The sequence below is a fragment of the Urocitellus parryii genome, chromosome 2, assembly GCF_045843805.1.
Source record: "Urocitellus parryii isolate mUroPar1 chromosome 2, mUroPar1.hap1, whole genome shotgun sequence".
NCBI classification, from domain to species: Eukaryota; Metazoa; Chordata; class Mammalia; order Rodentia; family Sciuridae; genus Urocitellus; species Urocitellus parryii.
The window spans coordinates 134,641,922-134,656,196 of NC_135532.1; positions in this window are offsets into that span (position 1 = coordinate 134,641,922).

Below are 14,275 nucleotides of genomic sequence, written 5' to 3' on the forward strand. Positions count from 1 at the left end.
TGAAATATAATATGAAAGTGTTAGACCATATTTTCTTCCTCAAACAATCAGAATGAATTTATTCATAATATCAGGGAAGAGGTTGGTGGCCATGTTAAAGTATTTTACTATTGTTATTTTGGAGATGATTTTTGTATAATGGCCTAAGCAACTTAGGTGTTTTACTTCAGGAACAATGCTTTAATGTCTTCAAGATACTGGGAATTTTAAAGTATATGTAAAGTTGAGTGTCCATTATATTAATTTTCTTTTTAATTTTGAAATTTATTTTTATGCACAACAAAAACAGATGCCTGAAGAAGGTCTTGGAATATATCCCTTGTAGGAAAGGGGGACTACTGTATATGTATGATTAGGTGGGTATATTTTAAATATAATTATTCAAATAATTAATGTTGGAAAAAAGTAATTTTGACACAGTTGAACTTTAAATCTTTTATATGTACATGTTGGCACAATTAATGAAATTTATTAGTGATCTTCTCCCATACAGGGATTGAATTGTATTCACCTTTGTGTTCCTGAGTCCAGCACAATGTCTAGTACAGAGTACATATTCAGTGTTTACTAAATGAGTTTTGACACCTTTTCTTATAAAGTTATATGTCACTGTTTAATTCAAGCTAATATTCCAAATTTCTTATGTAAACCACTGAAAAGTTAAATGAATTTAGATGTTTTCCATATATAGTGGTTAATCATATTTAAATTGTAATGCTTTTCTCCTGTGAGAAGTAATCTTTTAAGTAAAAAACAGGATGTCTGAACTACAGCATATTTTTTATTCTAATGCTTTAGCAATGCAGTTTCAATTTTTAGGCATAGGAAATATTGTTTCTTATATCAACTTTCTATTTTAGTCATTTCTCTAATATTTTCTGTTTATTAATTTGTGCTTATCTTTTTTTACAGTTTTATACCTTTTTGCCTAAAAATGCATTCTTCAAGTTCTTTCTTTTTTCTTCCTTCCTTCCTTCCTTCCTTCCTTCCTTCCTTCCTTCCTTCCTTCCTTCCTTCCTTCCTTTCTTTCTTTCTTTTTTGAGAATTATAATTACACATAGTATTCGGCTTCATTTTGACAAAATGATACATGCAAGTTTTTATCTTAATACCATGATCGCCAATCTTCAGTGTGCATATAGCTATGTGTTTGTGTGTCTATGTTTGTGTTTACAGAGATAAAGTTGCTATATCAAAGAGACAACTATAAAGGCTGTCTTGAATATATGATACAAGACACAGTTAAATATGATAGAAGTTTCTCATTCTCACAACATTTCTAGAAGTCCAGTCTGCCAAAGTTTTTATCTTCACAAGGTTATCAATCTCAAGTCTTTACTGCTCTGCAGTCTCCTAGGTTGATGTCCTTGTCTGCAAGGTTAAATTTGTGTGACTGCTGGATTTGCATTCTAATTTGGGAAAATAAATAAAGTGCAAAAGTAAAGGTAAGCAACTTTCTTTTATGCCTGTCATCAAAAATTTCACATTCCTTTGGTTAGAACTTTCTCACTTGGCAATAATAGCTATACGAGAAGTCTGGAAATACAATCTCTATATGAGTGACCACTTATTTAGTAAAATGGTTATTACAGAAGAAAGGAAAATGAATTTTAGGTGACCACTAGTGGATGCCACAATGCTTTCAAATTATATCAAGCTGTTTCTTATTTTTGTCTCCTTTGTACTATGAGGTAATTAAGGAAGGGATCAAGGGAAGAATGCAATATTCCTGTTATTTTTATTTTTTATTTTTTGGAATTTGCCTGCTGTGACCTAGCACAGTGGTGTTTCAACCCTAATTAGTAAGACTCCCAATGAGAAAATTAAATCTTAGGAAATGGTAGTTGTGTTTAAGGCCCAGGTAACTCTTCCTCATGTAAAGACTTTCCTTTCATTATCAACCTTAACAGAATTTGGTCTTGAGTTTTATTAAGGGAGATGGGATTTTATACACAGGGCATCTATGTTTCCTTCTTTAATTTTTCTGTGCTGGGAATCAAAGGCAGGAACTTTTCACCATGCTAGGTAGGCATTGAGCTATACCCCCAGCCCGGAACTCATCTTTAAATCCTTTCATTTCCTTGTTTCTCTCTTGAAACTTGAGGCTTTTCAGATTAAAATAATGTTGAATTCTGCATTGTTGAAACTGAAGATATTCAAAGACTCTCATATATTCTGGTGGATATATAATGAACCAGTACTTTGTAGTTCTATTCGTTAATATTTGTGAAAATTACCAACACATGTATCGTTTAATACAGCATTTCTATTTCTACAGGTATTCTCATATATGAAGCATGAAGTATTTATATGATTATTTTTGCAAAATTGATGATAATAGGAAAAGTTAGAAACAACCTAAAACATTGATTAGGGAATAGTTAAATAAGTAGTGGTGCTTCTATAAAATGGAATGTTGTATAGCAGTATCAAATGGTGATGAAACAGTTTAAATACTGAAATGTATTAAGATTTATTATGTGAAGAAAAAATAAAAAAGTTGTGGAACAATATGTTATAATATGCTCTTTGTGTAAAAAGAAGGTAATAAAATAATATATGCTAATATACACTTGTGTGTTTATATATACATATATATATATATATATATATAAATCCATATATATCTTTATCAAGTATCTATAATATAATTCCAAATAATTATAGTAGAACCAAAATATTTTTATTTAGGAATTATGTTTTAAATTTCCTTTTAGGAATCCTAATTTTATACTTATGAAATTATGTATATTTTATTATAGTAAGGAGATTTTTAATAAAACAAAATCATAGTGTGTTTATTTTAGAAAAATATAGTACTAGGTGTTTAATTCAACAGTCTATTTTATAATTCTCTTTCATCGTATCCTTGATATTTGGTTATTCCTGTGTCTGAAAACTGTTACTGATGAAGACTTCATTATCTTCCTGAGATAACCTGTCTGTTTAGTTATCTATAGTAAGAAAACCCAAGGAAAATGTCTAGGATGGGATAGAGGGCTACAAACTGGATATTATGAGCTTAGAGATACACAGAATTGAAAATGCTTCCTTGAAATAAGAGGTCAAATTGTCTTAAGGAATGTTGGTATAAAGAGGGTCCATTGTTCCAACTTGTGGCATTGCATTCCATTGCTAAGTAGTATTAGAGTTCATCTTTATATAAGGGTAAAATCTACCCAGACTTACCCCTTTCATGACTTTTCTGCATGCATCGGTTCTTAACTCTGTTTTATGACCATTATTTAAATAAAGCCTTTTTTATTTCTTTGAAAAGACATCAGGCTAAAGGTTCTTTGTTTCTTTTACTGTTTTTCATATGATATAATTTCCATACTGTGTTTCTTCTGGCTGTTTTCCATTAGAAATGTGCTGTGCACTGCTTGGGGCGCTGGGTTCAATCTTCAGCACCACATTAAAAAAATAAAATAAAGATGTTGTGTCCACCAAAAAATGAAAAATAAATATTAAAAAAATTCTCTCTCTCTCTCTCTCTCAAAAAAAAAAAAAAGAAAGAAAGAAATGTGCTATGGACAAAAAAGTACAGTCTCTAGACAGGATCTAAGTATACAAAAGGTAGAGGAGTTCTCACAGGCCTTGTTTTAGGTAGTGCCTCCATGTATGTTTGCACATTTTAATTCTGACTAGGATTAAGTTAGTTCTTTTGGCATCTAAGAAACATTGTTGTCTCATTTTGAATTGAGTTCCATTAGATGGACCTATATGTTTTCCACATGAACTGTTAGTAATTTTTCACATGAACTGTTGTTATCATCTCAAATTATCATCTCTGAAAGATTCTAAATTTTATGCATAAAATATTCTTTTATTTTTCATTTGTTCAAAATTTTAGAAAATAAAGGAAATTTCAGATAGTACTCAAATACAGGCTTTATTAATAATTTGTTTTACCTCCTTGCAGACATTCTTTAGATCATTGTTTTCAGACTTCAGGATGCTACCTTTTGTTAGTTTGCAAAGTCAATTTAATGACTAGCATTTTTTAAAAAGAAATGGAATGATATAAAATGGAAAATATTGTATAGCATTACATGAAGAAAAGATAAGTATTTTATGAAAATATTTTAATTAAGTACTTTTATATATGCATAGAGTTGACCCATATGTATAGAGTGCATCTATACATATAATGTATGTATTAAAGTGATCACAGTGAAAAGAATATCATTTTCATATTTTTTGTTTTCTTTCTGTATCTTCCCTCTTTACTATCTCCTTATCTTTCTTTCTTTGCCTCCCTTCTCTCCCTCCCTCATCCCTTCCTTTCTCTTTTACAAAAGTGAAATCCTATTTTGCATGCTTTTCATAATGATTACTCATTTAGCTGTGTTGTGAATATCTTTCTATGGCAGGTTTTTGTCACCAGAGGCACTTTAAATTAAAAAGATTGTCACTTATAGTTGCTCTATCATTAATTGATTCTGTCATTTGTTTAAATGCTTCCATTTTATTGGAAATTTTCGTTTTAGTATGGGCTGTTACAAATAAATCAGCTGAATACTTTCAAACATCCTTAGTTATTTTTTCTCATGGATCATTTCTGAAAATTGGATTGGTGAATCAGAGGATCAGCATATTTTAAAATCTTGCCATAAAAAGTTCCCAGGTTCCTTCAAGAGTTGCTTCTTCTGCATTGTCTACTGATTTGATATTTTAAGTATGACATGCTAATTGTTTTTCACTTATATTTTCAAAACTGATTTTTGTAACAATGTTAAAACCTTACATTCATTTATTTTATGTCTCAACATAAATATAAGCTCTTCCTTAAAAACCTGGGGTCCTTTTACTTTACTCTGTTTTCTAAAAAAAATAAGAGCTCTAAATTTATGCTGTTTGTAGAGTTATTATTTATAAACCTATTACATCTTGTTGTTCCCTAGTAACAGTGTTATAAACATTTTGTGTTCAAATCTTGAGACATGATACTTGAAACATTGCTCCCCATTGGTAATGATCTACTAATCGGTTAAAGATTTGGGCATATATGTTTAGCCAATTTTGAAATAGCCTGATTGAAAGGTTGTACAGTTCGTCATTTTCTTTTTCACAAGAATTTATGAGGCTATTTAATATTTACAAGTATTTTTATGAGGCATTATGCATAGTGGTTATAAAAATAAGACCTCTGTATATAGACAGTTCTCAATTTCATTTTCTGTCCCATGATTGATTAGATTCAAAATTTTGAACAGATTGCATCAGTCTTCTTATCCCTCATTTTAAAATGGCAATAATACTATCTTTTCTCACAGTATTAGTGTGAAAATTAAATGAGATAATATTTGGCATGAAGTAAGAACTTAGTAAGTACTAGCTATTATTGTTAATAACGTCGATGTGTCCATAGTTTGCAGGTTTGTAATTCCAGTAATAAAGAAGAAAATTAAAACCTGTCATGACTTCATAATGAACTCATGATAGCTCTCTGTGAATAGTGCTTCCTTTTATAAGAGCTCAAAAATCATCCATTAATTTTTTTTTTTTTTTGTACTGGGGATTGAACACAGGCCCTCTAGCATGCTAGGTAAATGCTGTACCACTGAGCTGCACCCTCAGCCCTTATAGAATTGTTTTTAAAAGAATGTTTTCTAAAGGTTTTCCAGGGCTTACATAAGTCTCCATTCTCTATAGTTTCTATCCTATAATCTTTTTGAAAATCAGGATTTATTTTCCAGTCTCAACCCTCTGGCACTGTCAGTGATCTTATCTGTACTTCATGAGAAAATTCTGGGTTAGAATTTGTCTGAGACTGAAGAGTTAGAATCATTCATGTAAGACAACTAGGCATTCTTATTGTCTCTATCTATCTTAGGCTTCAGTAAACTTTTAACCATATTTATTATAACTTTTCCAGTTTAAAGATGGTAGAATTAAATAGAAATCAAATAGTTTCACATTCTCTATCATTTATTTCTATTCATTTGGCAAGTATTTATTGAACAGCTAAGTCTACAGCACTCCTTTGGGTGCTTGGCAGAAATAAAACTTGTGCTCAGAGACAACCAGAGTGTGTGTGAGTATATATATGTGTATAATGTGTAGGAGGAATTGGTAAGTGTTGGCAAATGAGGGAAGGATACAAAGTTTTACTTACAATATTTCTCTTTTAAAATTTTAACATCACTTTGTTTCTTTGCTTTAATATAGTATTTCATTAAACCTGAGGATAAAAATCATTGTTCTGAGACATGTTCATTGATAATTACTCTTAATAGTACTTGTATTGTCTTTGGTTGCTGTTATTACATATATTCTTTCTCATCTGGGATTTTAATTTTTCCCTGAAATTTGAGATTTAAATTATGATGTTCACATTTTGCCAACCATGATATTCTCAGTGTATACCACTAGGTTAAGTTGCATCTTATAGTGGAATGAATCCCAGTGTTGCTCATAACCTGAAGTTGCTGTTTATAAAGCTATCTACACAACCAGCTATTCCTTTTAGTTTTCCATATTTCTATGTGTTTCCTCCAATATCACTACCTTCCATGCATAGGAGAGGTGAAAGAATCACATAGGTTTCAATTTCTGGTACTTGTCTGTTTAGGGCTTCATAGGTTTTTTAATGACAGAATTGTGTTGACGGGGTACAGTGGAAAGGCATACATTTTGGAATAAGAAACTTCTGTTTAAGCCCTGATAAACTTTTCTAGTTAGCTGTGTGATTTTTTTCCTGTGTTTCATGGTTGAGGATTGCTAAGTTTTGTAAGCTATTCTAACAGTTTTAGATGATCTTCTCCAAGAAAATACCACTTTGTGCTGCAATAAGTTAACTCTATAGAGGATTATTCTTTTTCGTACTCACTTTTTAGAGTGTACAGAGTCACTATCCCATATGTCTTTTTCCTCTGGTTAATAATAGGAATCACCTAACCTCCTTAACTAACCCTTTTTTTCTTCCCCCTTGAACTCTCATTTTTTTTTATGTCAATGGAATTTGGTTTCAAAGTTGAAAGACTTGGATCCTTTCCCTTTCATGATTACTCTCTTTACTTGCCAACCGGTTTTTCTTATTGAAAAGACATATTGTGCCTAGGCATATTTAACAGCCTTTTAAATTATGTTCATAATTAAGAGTTTACCTTACTTAATGAGAATGATATAAAAGTTGGTAAAGCTTTTTTTCCCCTTTTATTCCAAAGGGGGAGAAAGAGGAGTGATATAGTTATAATATTAACCTTGTATTAAAAAAGATAAAATGTGTCAGTTTTTAAATAATTCACTATTTATTTAGATGTTATTTAAAATGAAGACTGTCTTGATAAATTCAATTTTGTGAATAATATAACATTTCATCTTTTCACAATTTAGTGGAAATTAAATAATATTCTCTATACAGTGTCTAACTGGTTTAACATTTCTGGTGAAAATTTCCTCAGGCTATTGATTTACAAATTTTATTAACAAAGTTGTAATTAAGGTTCCTTTTAAACACTGAATATAGTCATGAGTTTTCAGAGTTTGAAATTTATAGTCACAAGTTTTTTAAATAAATGAAACATTCTCAAGTCATATTAGAAATAAAACTATTTGACTCAAGGATTAGTATACAGTAATGAGAAATGAGAATTGGAATATATTTTGCCAGGGTGATTTTAAAAAAATATTTATTTTTTAGTTGCAGTTGGATACAATATCTTTAATTATTTAATTTATTTTTATATGGTGCTGAAGATCGAACTCAGGGCCTTCCTGTGCTAGGCAAGTGCTCTACTGCTGAGCCACAAGGGTGATTTTTGACATTACTAAAAGTGTGAACCAACCTAACCTAACTTATAAAGTAAGTTACTTGAAAATAATATCTACATAGTAATTGGTATGAGTAGAAAGTTGATAAAATCTATACTTCTATAGTTCTGTGTTTCTTATAAACTTCTGCTGCTGTCCAAATTACATTGTTATATTGTATGAATGCATGAATATGTGACAACAAATACCACCATCATGTACAACGATAATGCACCAATAAAAAATGTGGAAAAGTTCTTCTGACACTTCTGTTAATTCTTTCATTACTTTCTTGCATTCAAAACATAGTTCTTTTCAGGGGATTCTCAGTCTTGCCATAGTTCTGTGTATTTCAGCAAATGCTTCTTGAGGCTTTTTGCCATGCACTGTGCCAAGAATATAGTGCATGAAGATAAGTCAGACAGGGTGCTTTGCTTTCAGGGGTCTTCTAGTGTACTATGGGATAACTATGAATGAATTTCCAATATTATATTTAAGTCTCAAAGCAAGTATAGCAATTGTTATTTTGTTATTAGAAAATATTTTGTTATTAGAAAATATTTAATAAGGGTATAACTGTTTATTCCATTGCATTAATTGCAACACAGTGTTAACATAGGCAAAACTTCCTGTCTTGTCATTTTAAATCTGATACACACTGACCTTACAATAAGATTTCATTATATGTAAAAATATAATATATTATCAAGGAGACATCTCAGATTTGTGGAGAGAAATAATATTTAATAAATAGTGTTCAGAATTTTTCTTAAGGCATAGGAACTCCCTTAGATTCTTAACTGACTATATATATATATATATATATATATATATATATATATATATAGACATATATATATATATCACAATAAATTCTAACTTTATAGTAGTAAAATTTTAAAAGGCCATGTAAATTAGAAAGTAAAATTTAATAAATTAGCAAATATCTGGAAAGAAAAAGAATTTCAAAATCTAAGAGGAAGGGAATAAATTATTAGGGAATATATGGACTAATTTGATGAAATAAAAGCATTTCTACTCAAAAGTCAAACAACTGTGTGGGAAACAAAGTGGAGAATACTGTTGCTGCAGTATGTATTAAATACATTTCAGAAAAAATTAATTAGTGAATGAATAAAATATGTGATGACTATAAAAATAGTGACTCTAATATTTTATGTAATTAGGAAATTAGTTTCTTTTAGTCTCACAGAAATCCATTTATAGAAACTAACATTTGAACAGAAAATAATAATTTGTTTATGAAAGGATTGAGAATATTTCTAATTTTAATGATATAAACATAGAGTATTAAAAAATCACATACTCTGTGAATATGAATCAAGAACTCATTCATTCTTCAGACATTATTTAAAGATTTAATATGTTCCAGGCAGCACAGTAATTGCTAAAATGATAATATTTATAATGCTTTTCCTCAAGGATTTCACACCTTGCGAGGGGGATAGTTCTTTTTCTCCTTTTCTCTTTTTCTTTAAGGATAGTCCACCAATCCTTCCACCCATTTATCTATCCTCCAGACATTCAATAAATTTCTAGAATATATTGAACCTTTTGGTAGTTGTAGGGATATTAAGATAAAAAGTGATACTGTCTTTAAGTCAGCCACTCGACCAGCACGCTAGCTTCATAACAGAGGTTCGAAAGCATAAAAATTAACTAGTGAGTTTAAATTAAATAGACATGACTCTCAGTTACCTTTATTTGCCCAGCTCAGAGACTGCTCCTCCTAGCTCCTGCCTGCAGCTACCTAATGAGGGTAGCGAGGTTAACAAGAGAGGCCAGTGAGAGAGAGGGAAACACACCAGGGAGTGAGCTTTTATTGGGGAACAAAAAATTCAGGGGAAAATTCCATCCAATGAAGGTCGAGGGGGGCAGCATTCCAAGGTCAGGATCAGTGATTGGTCTTCAGGTCAGTGGTCAGGCACACCCCCACATGGACAAGCCCTTGCACCTGGGGCAGGGTGGGGAAGGCTCTGACACAATGTGTCTAAGCGCCTCATACCCAGCCAGGGAGGTGACTCAAATCACGTGTGAGAATGGCTTCTCACAATTAAGGAATTTAGTTAAGGAGATGGGCGGAGGAAATGGGTTAAGAGATTCAAAGGGGTAGATGACGTTCCAGAGAATATATTTAAGATTTTTGAGAGGAAAACAGACATTGTGTTGGAGACCTTAAAAATGGGCACTAAAATATTAATGTATTTTATTTATTTAAATTTTACCCTCTCAACACAATTAGAAATGTTGTTCTTTCCAAATGTAATATTTAATGAGTGGAGTGACAAAATTCTTATGAGAACAACATCATTAATTGTGAAAGACCCCTTACAAATTTAGTAAAGTAAAATCAGATTTTGCTAAACATCTGTTCTGTGTTTTTTTTTTTTTTTAAGTGGTTTTCAAAGGCTAAAAATAGAGGAACAATCTTGTGTTTGTCATAAAGGGCAGAATTGTTCTTGATAGAATAAAGCATGTGCAGAGGAATGGAATAAACTATCCATGAACTTTATAGATTTGTTATATTGTGATTCTCCTGTGTTGTACTATTATTTTCACTTGATACTTGCTTATTTTTCTTGCGGATAGTTTTTGCACTTATTTTCAGTTTTCCCCTTTTCTTTAGTTTTCTGTCTTATTATTAATTTGATCTCTAATGTTTCATTATAAAGTTCTAAATTTTTCATAGTTTATTCAAATGGTTCATTCAGTTTTATACTTAAAAATTTTTTCCTATGGGTGTAAATGCTCAGAAATGGCTACAATTCTGAAAATGTGCTGTGTGCTACATACTTTTGAAATAAATTGCACAGTTTTTTTCATGTTATGGAAAAGCTAAGGCCAGTAGTTTAATAATAACAACTAGGAACTGAGAAAAATATGCATTTTTTTAAAATCTGGGATTGAATTTAGGGTCACTCCACTGAGCCACATCCCCAGTTCTATTTTATATTTTATTTTGAGACAGGGTCTCACTGAGTTTCTTAGCTCCTCACCATTGCTGAGACTGGCTTTGAATTAGCTTTAATCCTCCTGTCTCAGCCTCCAGAGCTGCTGAGATTACAGGTATGTGCCACCATGACTGGAAAATAAGCATTCTTATAAACAATCATTATGTGCTTCTTAATGTCAGTTATCTCTTATGTTTATTTTTTCCTTCTGATCACTGGATACATGATTATGCATCGACTAAAGTGATTTTGTCCATTTATATTGAACTGAACTTTGACTCAACAAACCTAAGTGTTTTAAGAAAGACTGTGGAGGAGTGGTGGAAACTCTTAAATAACTGTTAACAGGAGATGTAAAAGACTTGGACCATGTATCTTTTAAGATAAGTATCTAAACGTTTCCTGTTGAAATTGACACCTGATGGCTTATAATGAAGTCTAAGGTAGATGGAAATTATAGGACAAAACAAACAGAAAAAGCATCCGCACACATTAACATTGTTTCAAAATGTGTATAAAGTCTTAAATTTATAAAAGAGTTTTCCTTAGTGCTATTTTGTCTTGTAACTTGACTTTGGACCAAATATTTCCTTGCTATAGAGCTGGAGTTAGACTCTCATGATTCCTAATGCTGTGCTCTTTCTATATGTTTTTCCAATTGTATTTTTAATGATATGGAAGGAATACAACAACATGGAATGATAGTACAGTGCAGGGTAGAAATTTAAAATAAAGTCCATACTTAACCCAGGCATCCCAATGGAATGCTTGTATAGGAACTTTGAGTCACTTTCAATATTCACTTGCTTTAGATGTACACTTAGAGACTGACATCCTAGAATCACAAAACATCATGTTGGGTGAAAGTAAGGGGCATTGATTTGCATTAAGTTGCTGCCTAAATTGGTTAATTGGCTTTCTACAGAACTCCCTTGTTTAATTTGTTTTTGAAATAATAACAATTTCAGCATTAAAAATCATGCTTTCAAGCAGGAATTTGCATGCTGAAGCTTAGCTGTTCAGTTCTTGTTATCAGGAACCAATCTAAGCAAGAGCCCTAGGGCAAAAATTACCCACATATAGATTTCCTTTGGGGAAGGATTAAAACTGGAATGTCAGTGAGTTAAACAGTCTTAGATTCTTGGTTTATAAACATCATAAAAATAGGTGAATAATTGTCCTAAGTACTATACTAATATTTTTCTTTCACTGTTATCCATGAGAATTTCTAGGGGAACTCTTGAAGAAAGAACAACTGAGTGTATGAAGATGTTGGGTGAAAAAAAAGGGATTTTATAGATTAATAGAGAAAAATCAGTGTGGGCAGGAAGAGTATTATAGGGAATTGGATCATTTCTACATTTAACTGAAAAAGGAAAATACTCATTTGCCTCAATTATTTTTTACTTAAAGTATAATGGGACTTTTTTCATTTTACAAGTAAGTGGTCTGTTTATGATGCAAAATTTAAATTATCCTTAATATATTTTACAAATATGGACTGGGTATGTTTCAGAAATATGACTGCTTTCAACGGATAAGTATTTGTCTTATACTTCAAGTTATATCTTCTGATATATTTTAGTTTAGAAAAATGTGTACTTGTAGGCTTTATTGTAATTTATATTTAGCCTCTGGATAACAAGACTTCCCCCTAGTGACAGCATTTAACAATGATTCTGAGAGTCTAAGCATAAGAAAAACAATGGAATTTTATGTATTATGCAAATACACAAATATCTGGAGACCATTCTGTTATTTAAGTACACTGTGGTATATATAAAAAGAAAAATGTGTGTGCTATCATTTATTCTAACTGTTAAAATGAGTCAGTATTAGAAGTCAGATATAATTTTGGGATACCTTTTCCCCGCAAATTATATAAAACTACATTGCTCCTTGATGGCCTCATTAAGATATAGTAACAAATGAATATTATACATCAATTGAAAGAGATTTTCAATAGTATTGATAGGTAGTTATAATAAATATGTTTTTGTATTTTTATGTACTTTTATATTTTAAATATATTTTACCTTTTTATTTAAATGCCATATTTCTTTTGTGTTCTTTTAAAATATTGTTAAGAATACCTAAATTGCTTTCTAAAAAGTCCTAGAATCTTTTTATCATATTGATTTTCTTTTCTGGGAAGTTACTTTCATCTTTTGGATAATTATTTTATATTGATTAATAGATTCCAGCTTTACTTTTGCCTTTCTTTAATATTTTTGTTCATTTTCTAAGAATGTATATGAAAGTTTCATGCCATTGTGCTTTCATTTGCACACTAGTGTTTATTAAAAGAGAATTTTATTTTTGTATGACCTCTATATCAGTTTATTTGAAATACATGTGCAATGGCTGATTTTGTCCAAAGTCTTAAATTTTGAATTTGACCAACTTTATCTTGAATGCTTAAATCATTTATGGGTCTCTTTCCTCAGTCTTCCAAGCTTTAGTGTTTATATATATATGCTCTCTATACTTTGGCTGAGAAAATATTTGATGAAAGTATTTTTACCAAGAGAAACTAATGATATGTCATTTCTTTCATAGTTATTTTTTTAATGTTCATGTATTTGGAGTGAAAGTAGTTTTGAGATGGAACAAAACTGAATAAAATTTAATTGAAATTTAATGTATTATTCTTCCTAATTCCTGAATGAATAATTTGCAAACATTTTGACAATAATAGCATTTATTGAGTACTCAAATTGGATCAAATAATATGTTCAGTATTGTCCTATTTGTAAATTAGAACAGATGTACCGGAAAAATGTTATTATCCCTATTTTTCACATACTTAGACTTGGAGGGGTTAAGTAAATTTCCTGAAGACCTAATAATAAGTGAGGTTGATAGACAGGATTTGACAAAGCAGTCTGACTCTATAACCTATACCTCTTACCCATAATGCAAAACAGCTTCAAAAAAATTAAAGGTAGTGGGGCTGGGATTGTGGCTCAGCAGTAGAGTGCTCACCTAGCATGTGTGAGGCCCTGGGTTTGATCCTCAGCACCACATAAAAACAAATAAATAAAATAAAGATATTGTGTCCAACTACAACTAAAAAAAAATTAAAGGTAGGTAGGAGGGTATGCATTGGGAGTGAGAATAGTTTATCTTACTGTTATTTTTTTCCAAATGCTTCATAATGTTTGCTAACTAATATATATTTTCTCTGTGCTTGTGAAAAGTACCTTAGTTCTAATAGCCAAATGTGAATAGTCAGTTGCATGATTTCTATCCAACTTCATAGATAGAATGGTCAAGATTTTTTTTTAATTAACTGCTTACTCTGTGTATACTTCTATATTATTCATTGTTGACGATATGGGTAAGTAGAAGAACCAGTTCCTTCGTTTCAAATGAATATGACATATTGTTAAATCATATTCTGAGAACTTTATAATGATAGAATTTTAAAAACTGAAATATTACTAGAGTGAATTAGATATATCTCTAGTACTCTGGGTTTACAAACAAATCCAGTCACTTAAAAAGTTATTTTTTAAAAAATAGCAACTACTGTAAAACTGGTTAAT